The sequence below is a fragment of the Amphiura filiformis genome, chromosome 3 (assembly GCF_039555335.1).
Source record: "Amphiura filiformis chromosome 3, Afil_fr2py, whole genome shotgun sequence".
Classification (NCBI taxonomy): domain Eukaryota; kingdom Metazoa; phylum Echinodermata; class Ophiuroidea; order Amphilepidida; family Amphiuridae; genus Amphiura; species Amphiura filiformis.
In genome coordinates, this window is record NC_092630.1 from 31,426,595 (window position 1) to 31,439,835 (window position 13,241).

A 13,241-nucleotide genomic window follows, 5' to 3' on the forward strand; every position below is an offset into this window, starting at 1 on the left:
ATCACTGGGCAGGATGATAGCAAAGTCATAGACACAGTTGCATACAAAAGACAATATAGTTCTTGACAAGAACACAATGAAGAAGTGAAGTTAATAAATAAAATTTCGCTATGGAAACACTGGAATTTGCATTGAAATTTGTAATTTTAATTAATATTACAATTTGTCTTTCTTGAGTAGACTATGATGTATGTGTCCCATCGTATACCATCCCATGGTATAAATTTCTTAATTAAATTAAAGAACATTTTTTGCTTTTGCTTTAAAATGACATCTCGAACATTGTTGTCGGATGTAAAAAGTTGATTTTATGCGATAATATTCTGCAAACTCATATAATGTTTTCTTCATCCACATTTTCCTTATCTTCAAAAAGTAGGTTTCCAAAAACATGTTTTGATGCGATGGGGCACATACAAAATTATTGGTTCATTGTGCTCATGACAAAATTTGGTCATGCTTAAGTACACCATCATGTCAGTGGCTCTTCTAGGTGTGATATATTTAGGGTGACCATTCTGAAGTTTGTCCTTGATTGAGGTATTATGCTCAACAATTTTAAGTCGGTCGTGTTGACTGACACATACCACTTGTCTGCACTTATGAACTTACAGGACATAAGCAAATAACATCATGCAGGTAAATTTTACTTCCTGATAAATATTTATGCTACAAAATCATCCAAAATATTTGATTACTACCTGGTATATTTATAATGTCAAGAAAGCTTTTATTTTTTGTGATTTATGCATCCATCACTGTCACACATATTGTGGTAAACAGATGCAAGTCATTAGAGAATGAATTTGGAGAAAACCTTCTGATAATTACAAACACTCGCTGAGCAGCAAGGCCTTCCCTCTAAGCTTTTAATCCGATAAGCTGATTATCTATTTGTTTTCATGAATTGGAAGACATTCTTTGATGTATTACTGAGCTCAATCATCTGAAATTCCTGGAGCGTGAGCCACCCAGGCTGGTGGCTCAGCATAGTATTTTATTAACAGAAGGTTTTCTCCAAATTCATTTCCTAATGTGTACAAAGGATCTGCAAGCTATACTAACAAAGGGGCAGAATCTGACAGTTTTATCCAAAAACATTTTACACAAATTAAGGTTTGAGACTTTATACACATTTTAAAACTTCATTTGGAGGAAACACCATGAATAGACTGTACTCTTTGGAAGAAGGAAAATTGTTTGGACCACATGTTAGTTCTGTGCCTTCTTAGACCCCATGCTGGGATGACAATTGTAATTTAAATATTGGGGTTGTACTGATATGATTTATGCTGTTAATTTCTCTAGTATCAGAATTAACTTGTGACAGCACTATTTACATAAAAAGCCTGAACTCTGTTACAGACCAACATTATGAATTATAGTGATACATGTAAGAGCTGATTATTTATGGTCATCATTTTCACAGATTTAGATAGATTAGGGATATACCACATCATCAAGTCCAAAAAAGGACATGTAATATTATGTTTAGGTTGAGGACACAAGGACACAATAAGGGGATAGTAATGGAAGAGAACATGGACCTTTTCCGACTTCATTATCTGAAATTTAAGTCCAAAGTATACAAATTATACATTTTTGGAATGGAAATAGAGTAAATAAAGAACGTGAAAAAAGCAATTGCACATAATGGTGTATAAAAGTGAGAAAACCTTCCCTAGACTTTGATGTGCTCTAAACGTAAGGTCGAAAATGACCTCTTGCTTGCATATTTTATCAGTTATCTTGTCACAAAAATCGTGCAATGTTGTCTAAAGTGAAATTGACGTTTTGGTAAAAAAATGTAAAAATTATGCACAAAACATTCTTATATTTTAACGGTAAGACTTTCACGCTTGTGAAAGCTGTATCTAGTCACTAGTGTGTGGTCTTAGTTTGCATCTTTCTGCACCAATGAATAAAAAATGTATACCATTTTGACTGCAAATCTTTGTTTTGTTTACACATGTTTGCTGGCATTAACGACATACCAAATGTGACTTGACTGCGTTGGACATGATACGCAGTTTTGCGCTGTGTTTCACAACACGAATCATTTGATTTGATTTGATTTTATTTTATTCGGTATCTCCATATTGCACATACAATACAAGGCAAATAGATATAAAATGCATTAAGATAAATAACATATAATACACAAAAAACAAAGCAAGGAGATATCACAGGATAGCCCTTTAAGCCCAAAGGCTTATTTCGAAGGGTCCTTTATACATAGAAGGGCAAAAGGCATACATACATATAAAACATACAAAGAAATATATATATATACAAGTGAATATTAAAAGTAAATAAAATCTTTAAACATGATTAAAATCATTAGAAACTAAATTTGGTTAAAAGATGAGTTTTTACAGACTTTTTGAAACTTGGTTTATTAGAAATTGATTTGATTGCACTTGGTAAGTTGGCCCAATCCTGAATGGCATTATAATAAAAAGAGCCAGAAGTGATGGTAGTGGATTTTGGAACACGAAAATTTTGAGCACTGTTTCTAGTACTGTATTGGTGCACGTTTGAAACTCTGGTAAAATTTGAACTAAGATAGTCTGGGCCAACTTCATTAAAAATATCAAAAACATGGTTCAACCTGAGTTGTTTAGCCCTATTTTGTATGTTAAGGAAATTAAGATCTTTAAAATCATCTTCTGTAATATGATACATGCAATTCTTCTTTAAAATAAATCTGATAACTTTGTTTTGAGCAATTTGTAGGCTTTTACTCATCTGCTTATGTGTGCCAGCATGCCAAGACGAAATAGAGTAATCAAACAAACAAAGTACAAGAGCAGAGCATAAAATTTTCTTGATATTTTGATCAAGAAACTTTGCCTGTCTGTAAAGAAATTTGAGTCTAGAATTTACTTTTTTTATAACACCAAGACCCATTTCGTCACCATTCAAGCACTGGTCAATAGTAAGGCCTAAGTATTTGACTGAGGGAGTAGCATGAATTGTTTGCCCTTCACACTCAATGGTATAATTTTGCCAATTCTTCAATTTACGTTTTGTTCCAAAAAGAATGAGTTCTGTTTTACCCATGTGGAGAGAAAGTTTATTATCTATGAGCCATTTGTTACAGCTTTCGAGATTTTTGCTAAGCTGCTGCCCAATTTTCAACGGATCTTTATCAGAAACCAAAAGAGCGCCATCGTCTGCATACTGAAGGAGCATACAATCAACACAGTTGGGCATGTCGTTCACGTAACAAAGGAACAAAATGGGACCCAAGATACTCCTCTGTGGAACTCCACATATTAAAGCCATAGAGTTGGAGTCTGAGCCATTAACATTAACAATCTGAGATCTGCAATTTAGATATGACTCAAACCATTTAGGGGCTGTGCAATAATTATTAGCCCCGGGGTAAAATTTCAAACGGCTCGCCAAAAATCGCTTGTCCCCCTCTCGGCCCGCCAAAAATCGCTTGCCCCCCTCTCGGCCCGCCAAAAAATCTTTGCCCCCCCCCCCTTTGAACATGCTAAATTTTTGGGATCCCAATTTGCAAACTTTAAATGGTCTATATGTATGTTGCGGCGCTTGATGCAGGAAAATTTGCATATTTAAGCGTTTCCGTACTGTTTTCTTAAGCCTTTTTAGAGCGTTTTCTTAAAAAGGCGCCCGTGAATGTGTGCCAAAAATCGCTTGCCCCCCCCCTCTCGGCTTGCCAAAAATTGCTTGCCCCCCCCTTTTGGCTCGCCAAAAATTTCTTGCCCCCCCCCCCAATTTTACCCTCCCCCAGGGCTCATAATTATTGCACAGCCCCTTAGTGGAGTTCATTTCCAGGGCAGTAAGCTTTTGACATAAAATAGAGTGATTAACACTGTCGAATGCTTTCTGGATGTCAAGAAGCACCATTCCAGTAAACAGACCAGCACTGATTTGGTTTCTGATATGATCTTGAAGATAGATAAGACATGTGTCTGTGGAATATTTACCTCTAAAACCTGACTGAAATTTAAATAAGATGTTATTTTCCGTGAGATACCTGTTAAATTGTACAAACACTGCCTTCTCCAAAATTTTGGAGGCCACAGACAAAATACTAACAGGTCTGTAGTTGCCTACTTCCAACCTACTCTTCTTTTTATATAATGGTTTGACCTTGGCAATTTTCATTTCACTTGGAAACACTTCAGTCCTGATAGAGAGATTAATAATAGATGTGATTGGAATTTTAATGACTTCTGCAGCATCTTTCAGAAAACGAGCCGGCAAGCCATCTAAGCCAGTGCTTTTATCGATGTTAAGATTGGTTAGCTCATCATAGACAAAGGTCTCACTGACCTCATGGAGATCAAAGGATCCATTCCTGATATGACTGTAATAGCTTTGGAACCTGTTGGAGTTAACATCATAAAGACCACTTGGCTCAGGTAGCTCACCAACAAGTTTGGCAGCAACTCCAGTAAAGAATTTGTTGAAATGATTAGCAACTTCTTTGTTCTCAAAACACTTTTTACCATCAATATCTAAAACCATATTGGTAGAGTCTTTTGTTTTGTTTTGGTACCCAAGCTTTTTGAGATTTTTCCAGAGCTTTTTAGAATCATTTTTATTTGCCTCAATCTTATGCAACATGTACTGCTGTTTAGCAGATCTTACTATGATCTCTCTTTGGACTTTATTACGTAACTTACAGTACTCTTTATAATACTCAGACATATGCTTGTTTTTATTAAATTTTGCAAGCAAACAGTCTCTTTCTCTGATGTTATCAATAATCTCACTTGTCATCCATGGTTCAGAGCGTTGTTTAATCCGAACTTCCCTTAGAGGAGCAACAGAGTCAAGAGTATTCAAGAATATGTTACAAGACATGGACCAAGCTCTATCAACATCGTTACATAATAATATTTCAGACCAGTCAGTTTCAGACAACTTATCAATAAAAGATTCCTTGCTGTAATTCTTTAAAGGTCTTACTTTAAAGCAATATTATAACATTATCATACAAAATAGATTAGCAATTCTTTGACATAAAATGTTAGTTTATACTGTCAGATATATCCCCTTTCATTTTGAGCGAACAACTACGGCAAAGCAAAGAAAATTGGAATTTACTACCAGCGCCTATGTCGCCAATACGTACCACTCCTTCGGTCATGTTATGGTACGACCCTTTGTTGTGTAGATCACCGTCCCACACGCCGTGTACGTACGCCATGTATGTGTGTGTTATGAACATCGTGTATGCGTTGACTAATAATTCCATCGTAATAATAAGCGCCGGTTCGCGCTTTATTCAAAATCTCGGATTTTGACAAAACTACAACACCTAGAGTCTTGATTTTTGCAGGGTATATTGGTTTTATAAAGTACACTTATAATCGTGTAAAAAAATGAATTTTAAAAAATCAGTGAAGGCGTCCTCAACAGCAAATGTTATAATATGGCTTTAACTCTTTTATGCTCGTTGAATGTTGCTTTGGGTGACTTCCTTGTACAGTATGTGAAAAAGTGATCACTTAACCCAGTTGTTACCACACCATATTGACTGATTACATTGTCATAATTACATATAATGTGATCAAGAGCAGACTTTGTGGTAGGGGTGATTCTAGTTGGGGTATGAATAATGAGGTTGTGCACCAGCAGGTCGCCTCCTCAACCTCTGTAATTTTATGCTGTTTTATATGGTTTTTGTGGAGTATTGTTGGTATTCTGCTATGTACAAGTGTTTATTATAGACTGCTCCATCTACTGAGGATATTTATTTGAACTGGATCTGCTTTTGAAGTTAGAAATTGTCTTTTAAAGTTTCTAAAATTGGATGGACCTCAGAACTACCTAGAATACAGTATATAGCATACAGTTACTGCTAACCCTTTCTGCACTGTACTAGAGCCACTTCAAACTCTACTCATGCTTGGTAAGCCAACTTTAATGGGAACATCAATTATTTAAAGTGACTGTTTACAAGAACTACAATAGTTCTTTAAAGCCTGCTGGTTTCAAGTACTTGTAATTCTATTGACAGTTTCTCATGGTGGTCAATATGTACAAACAACAACATATGATGAACTATGGTGTCCTTTGACTCCTATACAATATACTGTGCAATATGATATGTGTTATTATGTTCATCCCAGATTTCCAACCCTTATACATCAGAGCATAACAACTTCTGGTTTTTTAAAAGCACGTATTCCATATCACCATAACTCTGATGCTACTTTTCATCTCCGCCTGCTTGTTGCTGGTGATGTAAACCCGGACCTGACCAATGTCCATCACCATCCCAAACGTCGAACTTTGGCCATCGCATTACTTATGATCGTGACAAACTACTTGAATTCAAAGACTATGGAAAATCCACTCATATCAACCCTGATGTTTGGAAATGTCTTAGATCTTTAAAGATCAATTCCATGCCTGTAACTCATAGAGGAAAAGGTCCCAGGATAAGATTCCGCACAGATTCACCAAATGAAGTTAATTGAGCCTGAAAATAACAACGTTAGCCAGGACACCGGGATCTCCACATGGAAAGATGATAGAAACTGTAAAATAAACAATATTAAAATAAACAATATTGACTCTGACGATGTTTTAAAAACCTTTTCTAAGAAGGGTATTCACATTATCAATCTCAATGCCCGTTCTGTTTGTCCCAAAATGAGTGAATTAAAATTGATTGCATCCAATACTAGAGCCAAAATAATTACTGTCTGTGAAACATGGCTGGATGATTCAGTCACCGATAATGAAATCAACATTCCTAATTTCTCTGTTATCCTAAGGACCGTAACAAAAATGGCGGCGGTACCTGCATCTACATTCATTCTGATTTGGCATTTAATCCCAGGCCTGATTTAGACATTCCCAAAATGGAAGCTATTTGGACTGAGATTTTGCTACCAAGATGCAAACCTTTTATTGTTGGTTCCTGTTACAGGCCTGAAAAGCATTCACAATTTATCAACAATCAATTGGCTTTCCCTCCCCACAAAATATTTGTCATAATCTGAAAATTACAAAACAAATTAAAATAAATCAAACAACAAAACCAAAAATGTTTTCCTCTAACTTTTTTCATTCATTTGATTTCTTTCACATGAGGTTCCTAACTAGCAGCTATAGAATGGGATCTGTATATCATGCTAGGGGCTTCCCACAAATCATTGCACAATAAAAATGTGGAGATCCCCATATTTATTAAATATCTATTGTCTAAGGAATGGGTGTATATTGCCTGGAAAGCCTGGTAAGATTGTAAAGAATATTCAGTGTATAGATTGGAATGCTAAAATTGTGATCCTAAACTTTCAGACAGGTGAACACAGACAATTGTCATTAATCATTATTAGTATTAAAAAGCGAGTCAGCTCATTTATTTCATTTATAATATAACAGGATGCAATATTGCAGGTTATCTATTAGTAATTTTAAGTACACATGCCTGGTATCTGTTTCAGCTACAGTGGCACAGGTTTGTATATTGGTCTGGGTAGGATGTTGACTGGAAGGGTATGTGTGGATTTGCAATACCGAGCACTAAAATTATGTTCAGAGCTTTTGATATTTAAAATCCTAATACCAATCACAATACATCCAAAGGAGCAAGTAAATTAATGAGGTGACACTGTAGCTGAAACAGATATGCCAATGAACACACCTCATGTGTTTTATATAGTCAGTACTACGTACATAATGTCATCTTAATTTAATAGTTCGGCTCAACCCCCTTCCCAGTTGAAAACCTAATGCGGAATAGAGGTTATCCACTTCACTCATGTGCGACTTCTAACAAAAGGCGCTGGTTCCCGTAGTATTCCTCATTCAAACCAATTCAATGCACGACCTCGGAGTTACCTGCATGAATTTGGTGGGCTATTTGAAACAGTCATGGTTGCACATGCAGGTACTTCTTTTGAAAGTCCTAAACAAGGTATAGCAGTCGCTGGTAGGATATGCAGCTTATAGAACACACATAACCTCTATGCGTTGGGGTTGTTTTTTTCAGATTTTTTTAAATATTTTATCTGTGGGATGTCTGACGATGCCAGGTGTGATATTTTTGTGTGATGGATTTGGGAAAAAAAACGGTGGGGGGGGGGACTGAAATTGTGCAAAAAGTGGGTGATTTTACTTAGGGAACAAACCAAAAGATCGATGACGTCCTATAAACGTAACTAGTTTCGTTTCTCAGCCGACCCTCTCCCTCCCTGCCAGAAACGTAATAATGAAATGTTGAAAATTTTGACATAATAATAATGACACATTCTTCAGACTGATGTTTTTGTACAAAAGTAATCGAGTATTTTTACCCCCTCCCCCCTAAACGAAACTAGTTTCGTTTATAGGACGTCATTGATCTTTTGGTTTGTTCCCTTATGCACGCAGGGGCTTTGAAACAAACTATTAAATTAAGATGGCTGCACAAATATCACCCGAAATCAGTTCCTAAAATGAAAAATGCTAAATCAAAGTTCACAATGAATCTATCCAAATATGCATTTTTTATCTCTCCATTAGAGGAATACAAACACGGTGAATTCAGGGCTTTCTTCTATACCATTTTCCACCCTGGTAGTGACTGACGTCTGTGCGTATTTCATTGGGCATTAACATCACTTCCACATCAGAATGAAAAATGGTATAGGCCATTCTATTTGATATTGTTCAGGTTTGTTCCTGTTATTACAGTCAATGAGAGTGGATTTATGCAACAGGCTTAACAAATTATTTGAATGTATTTTAAAATCAATATATACATGCAGCACCATTTAAGTCCTGCATATGTGGTATATATTATGTGACTGGGACTCCCATTCTCCTGTGGAGAAAATTATTATGCCAGTACTGCATGCAGCAACATGCAATAATTTTACATTCTTTTGCATTGCAGTATTGTATAGTAAAAGTATCAACAGGCCTTTAAAGGGTCTGTCAAGTCAAAAGGCTGTGCTTAATTCATAATAAATAACAAAATAATAAATAAATTTTGAATTTATAAAGCGCCTTTCTCCAGATCTTCGAGGACTCAAAGCGCTGTAATTTCGCTGCAATGGTGAATCATCACAATCAGATCGCATCAACTAGGTTACTGCCGAACGGCGCACACCTATCCGCATTTAGATTGTAACATCCACCAATTATCTGTGCAGCTCCCCAAATTCCATTGGGTGAAGGAAGTTTTTGATAACCAAACAACTAATCACCGATTTTTGCGATACAGGAGGAAACCGGAGATCCCGGAGAAAACCTGCGAGAGCGAGCATGGAATCGGGATAAACCAAGTGCACATGAGTCCTTGGGCGCGCCTGGGCTTGAACCGGGACCTCAGTGGTGCAAAGCGAGGAATTACCGCTGCAAACTCGCCCTCAATTCATGCACAATATACAAATGTATAAGGGAAAAGAGTCACAGAATCCAAACAAACAAACAAAGATGTGGTGGAAAAAACAACCATTTTCAGTGGCGGCACAGATATTGGGACACAATATCTGTGATGGTGGCAAGTGGGGGATGGCAAATGACCCAACTGATCATTTTGGAACAAAACCACTGTTTTTAAACAAAATCTTGAGACTCAATTCTAGGGAAGTATTTTAATTGTTTAAAAATCAACCTTATTGTTGGAATTATTGACCAAATAAGGCAAAAATATGGACTTTTTCACTAAAAAGTAATTTTTAGTCAAAATTTGTCTTACCGTATTGTTCTTAATAAGCGCCCATGGGCCATGACATTTCATGAAGGCTGGTTGTCTATTAGGGATCAATTTTTTGTGCACTTTTTTACATGAAATGACTAAAATAACACCACCCATTCCAGTTTTAGACACATCTGTTTGCAGGAGGAATGGCTTATTATGAGAAATTAATTTCCTATAATATCCAGTGAGACCTAGGAATGATCTAACATTCTTTTCATGTATATTTGCACTTAATAATGGTAAATTTTATTGCTTTTCAATTTTCATTTTGGAAATGTTTTTGGTGGGTGTTTAATAGAGACTGTGTGCTTATAGGAACAATACGGTATCTGTTTGCTGTTCTCCTTCCATTTTTTACAGGACTTTAAAGGATTTTCAACATACAGACTTGTTACAGTGACAAATCAAGTATAATATAATGTAAATTTGATATTACAATACAAAAATAAATATATCATATAAAACATATATATATATATAAATACATAATTATACTTGCTCTACTTTCAATACATGCATGCAAGAATGAATACACCTCTTTACCCATACATGTACGAGGGGCGGTCAATAAGTTCGTAGAACAAGGTACTTGAAAGAGTACTAGCCAATTTCTTTCTATCTCTCCCTTGAGCATGGTCAATACATACCTTAATATACCCGTCACAATTTTTCTTGAAACCTTCTATGTCAACAAAATGGAAGTCTTCCGATAGCTCCTTGAGCCACTCTTCAGAGAAGGCTCACCAGCATTGATCACCAGCAAACCTGGTATTATGAAGGTAGGACTGAAAATTCTAAAATAGGTTTCACTAACTGAAGGCCATGCCTGAACCACAATATGGTTAGTTTGATTAACTGACCCCTCTGTCGTGAATGGCAGCTTGACAAACTAAGAATAGCGTACAGGACACAATCCGAGAACAGCCACATTCCTACCATCAACCTTCTTCACACGATGGCGTGCCTCAATTTTGCTATAAAAATTGTATGATATATGCCTATAATTGTACTTTCATTTGGCAAATGATCTGTCATCAAGACTATCCCTGGATCTCAGAAACAGCTATGAAGATTTCCATGATGACCCTGTATTTAGTTCTGGTAGTACCTGTGAATTCATTGAGGTAGCCTTCCTCTGAAGAGTGTCCTGCCCATGTACAGTGATGCAAAAATATAATATCTTTGCAGTCATGTTTTGAAGGAACAAGCTTTCAAATGAGACCAAATTCAATACCGTGCAACAAAGTAACATACCGAGTTCTACAAACTTTTTGACCAGCCCTCGTATATATTTGTGTACTCCATACTCAAAACCCACTATGCAAGGGGGAAATACAATTTTTTTTCAGTAGGATTTTTTTTATTTGAAAAAAACAAGTAATCTCTCTTTTAACGTAAAAGATGTAAAAGTCACCACGGCAGACATCTTGATTATTTAGTGATAATGAGCGAGGACTGTGTTTGACAGAGGCAGATCCAGGATATTGCATGATTTTGGGAGATTTGCCAAAAAAATAAACATTTACAACTTCTATCCACTTGTTGTGAATGCATTTACATACTTGCAGATAGTGGGCTCATATCTTCACAAACCATCTCAAAATCAAGGTATTCCTTGCATCAGGCTCACCCTGCTACGATAATTGCCCAACTCATATTTTGTAATTTTGAGAACAAAGCAGTGGCGTAGATTTCTTTTTGACATTTAGGGGGATGGGGTTGGAAAAATTTTTGGAAATATAATGAATGCAGTACTTTTTTGCAACAGAATAAGTTCATGGTGCAAATGCGTGAAAAATTTTGCTATTTTGAAGCTAAACTGATGAAATATGGTGCAAAAGCGGAATAAATGCTCGCGAAGCGCACGAAAATTTGCACTTTTGGGGCTAAAATGGGCAAATATGAGGTTAATTTGATCAGAAACCCATATTCAGGCGTCAACATTGGGGGGATGATTGTATGGAGCATCCCCCCTGGCAAAATATTGGGGGGGGGGGGGGTAAATCCCCCCATCCCCGGGATCTCGCCTATGGAACAAAGTCCCCCATCCCCGGGATCTCGCCTATGGAACAAAGTCCCCCCATCCCCCGGGATCTACGCCTATGGAACAAAGTACAACATCTAGTTGAAGCATGCATCAGTTACATGATCCCCTAATCATTTCTGATTATTCCTTTTAATGTGTCTCTTTATCATTTGTTCTTGTGCAAAGAAGATTGACAAATAAATGTATTTAAATACATGCTTGAACCATATTTTGTTCTCAAAATTACAAAAAATGAGTTCAGCAATTATTGTAGCAGGGTGATGATATGCAGCTCCCTACTTACATAAGAGAATTGACAAAATATATGTGACGTGTCATGTCAAAAGGAGACACTTTTGGGCAGGTTATCAATTTTGAGGTTTTTACATATCTTCAATATAGAGATATTTTGCTCCACAACGCCATTTTCTCCAATGAAATCGGACATTCCTAAGCGAAGATATTGAGTTAAGTAAGTTATGGTATTATAAAATTGGAAATTGAGATATCGGCCTTTAAAAATATTATTGACAATGTTGAGAGTAGGAATTACCTTGAAAAATGTCTAAAAAAGTAAAAGATGCCAGTTATATTCCGGTCTGAAACTACCAGACAATATTTTTAACATTAATAACATCACAAATTCACAACAAACCCAAATTGTGAAAAAATCACCCCCGGGCAGATTTTTGGCTATTTCTCCATTTACAATCCTGCCCAAAAGTGTCTCCTTTTGACATGACACGTCACATATGGTGCAAAGTCATACACCCTCTGATTATTTTGAGAATGGTGCATACTTTCAGAATATAGCACAGGCCACAGCTTGTCAGTGGCTTACCTCAATGTACTAATGACACTAATTAGAAAGAATGAAGATTGGAATGAAATAGCAAATCTTACACCATACATTTGGCAAACCAAGTTGTGAGTGAGGCAAAAGTTTAGTTCAGTATTAATTCAAATAAGGCATTAATTAACCCTAGGTGCTGGATCTACATGTAGGGTCTCTTTATCACAGGCGCTGTGCTGGGGTTGCTTGCTTCACATTTGTTATTTGAGGGGTGGGGCGGTTTGGGAATGGGGCTAGTTCTAGGCCTCTTTGAGGTTAGTTCATTGGCAGAGATCAAAATAAGTCTAGATGTTCGAAAGCCTCAGGCCATCACGTTTTTGTTGGCCTGTTTATACCGTATTTTGTCAAATAAACACCCCCGGGGCGTTACATTTTCCCAAGGGGGGCGTTTATTCAAGGTCAATTTTAGAATGATAATTCCCCTTAAAATCATTAGGTAAACTTGAAACTCACGCTAAAATGACGAACTATGAACTAGAAACACTGACTTCTGGTTCACTTCCGGGTTTCCAATCAAGATTTTCGCCAAAAAGTGATGCTATTATCGACCATGTGGGCAACTTGGTAAGCTTACTACACAAGATAGCATGGAAATATCGGCATTTTGAAACATCTTGGTTGAAAAAAAGTGGTGGGGCGTTAATTTGAGGGGGGCGACTATTTGACGAAATACGGTATTT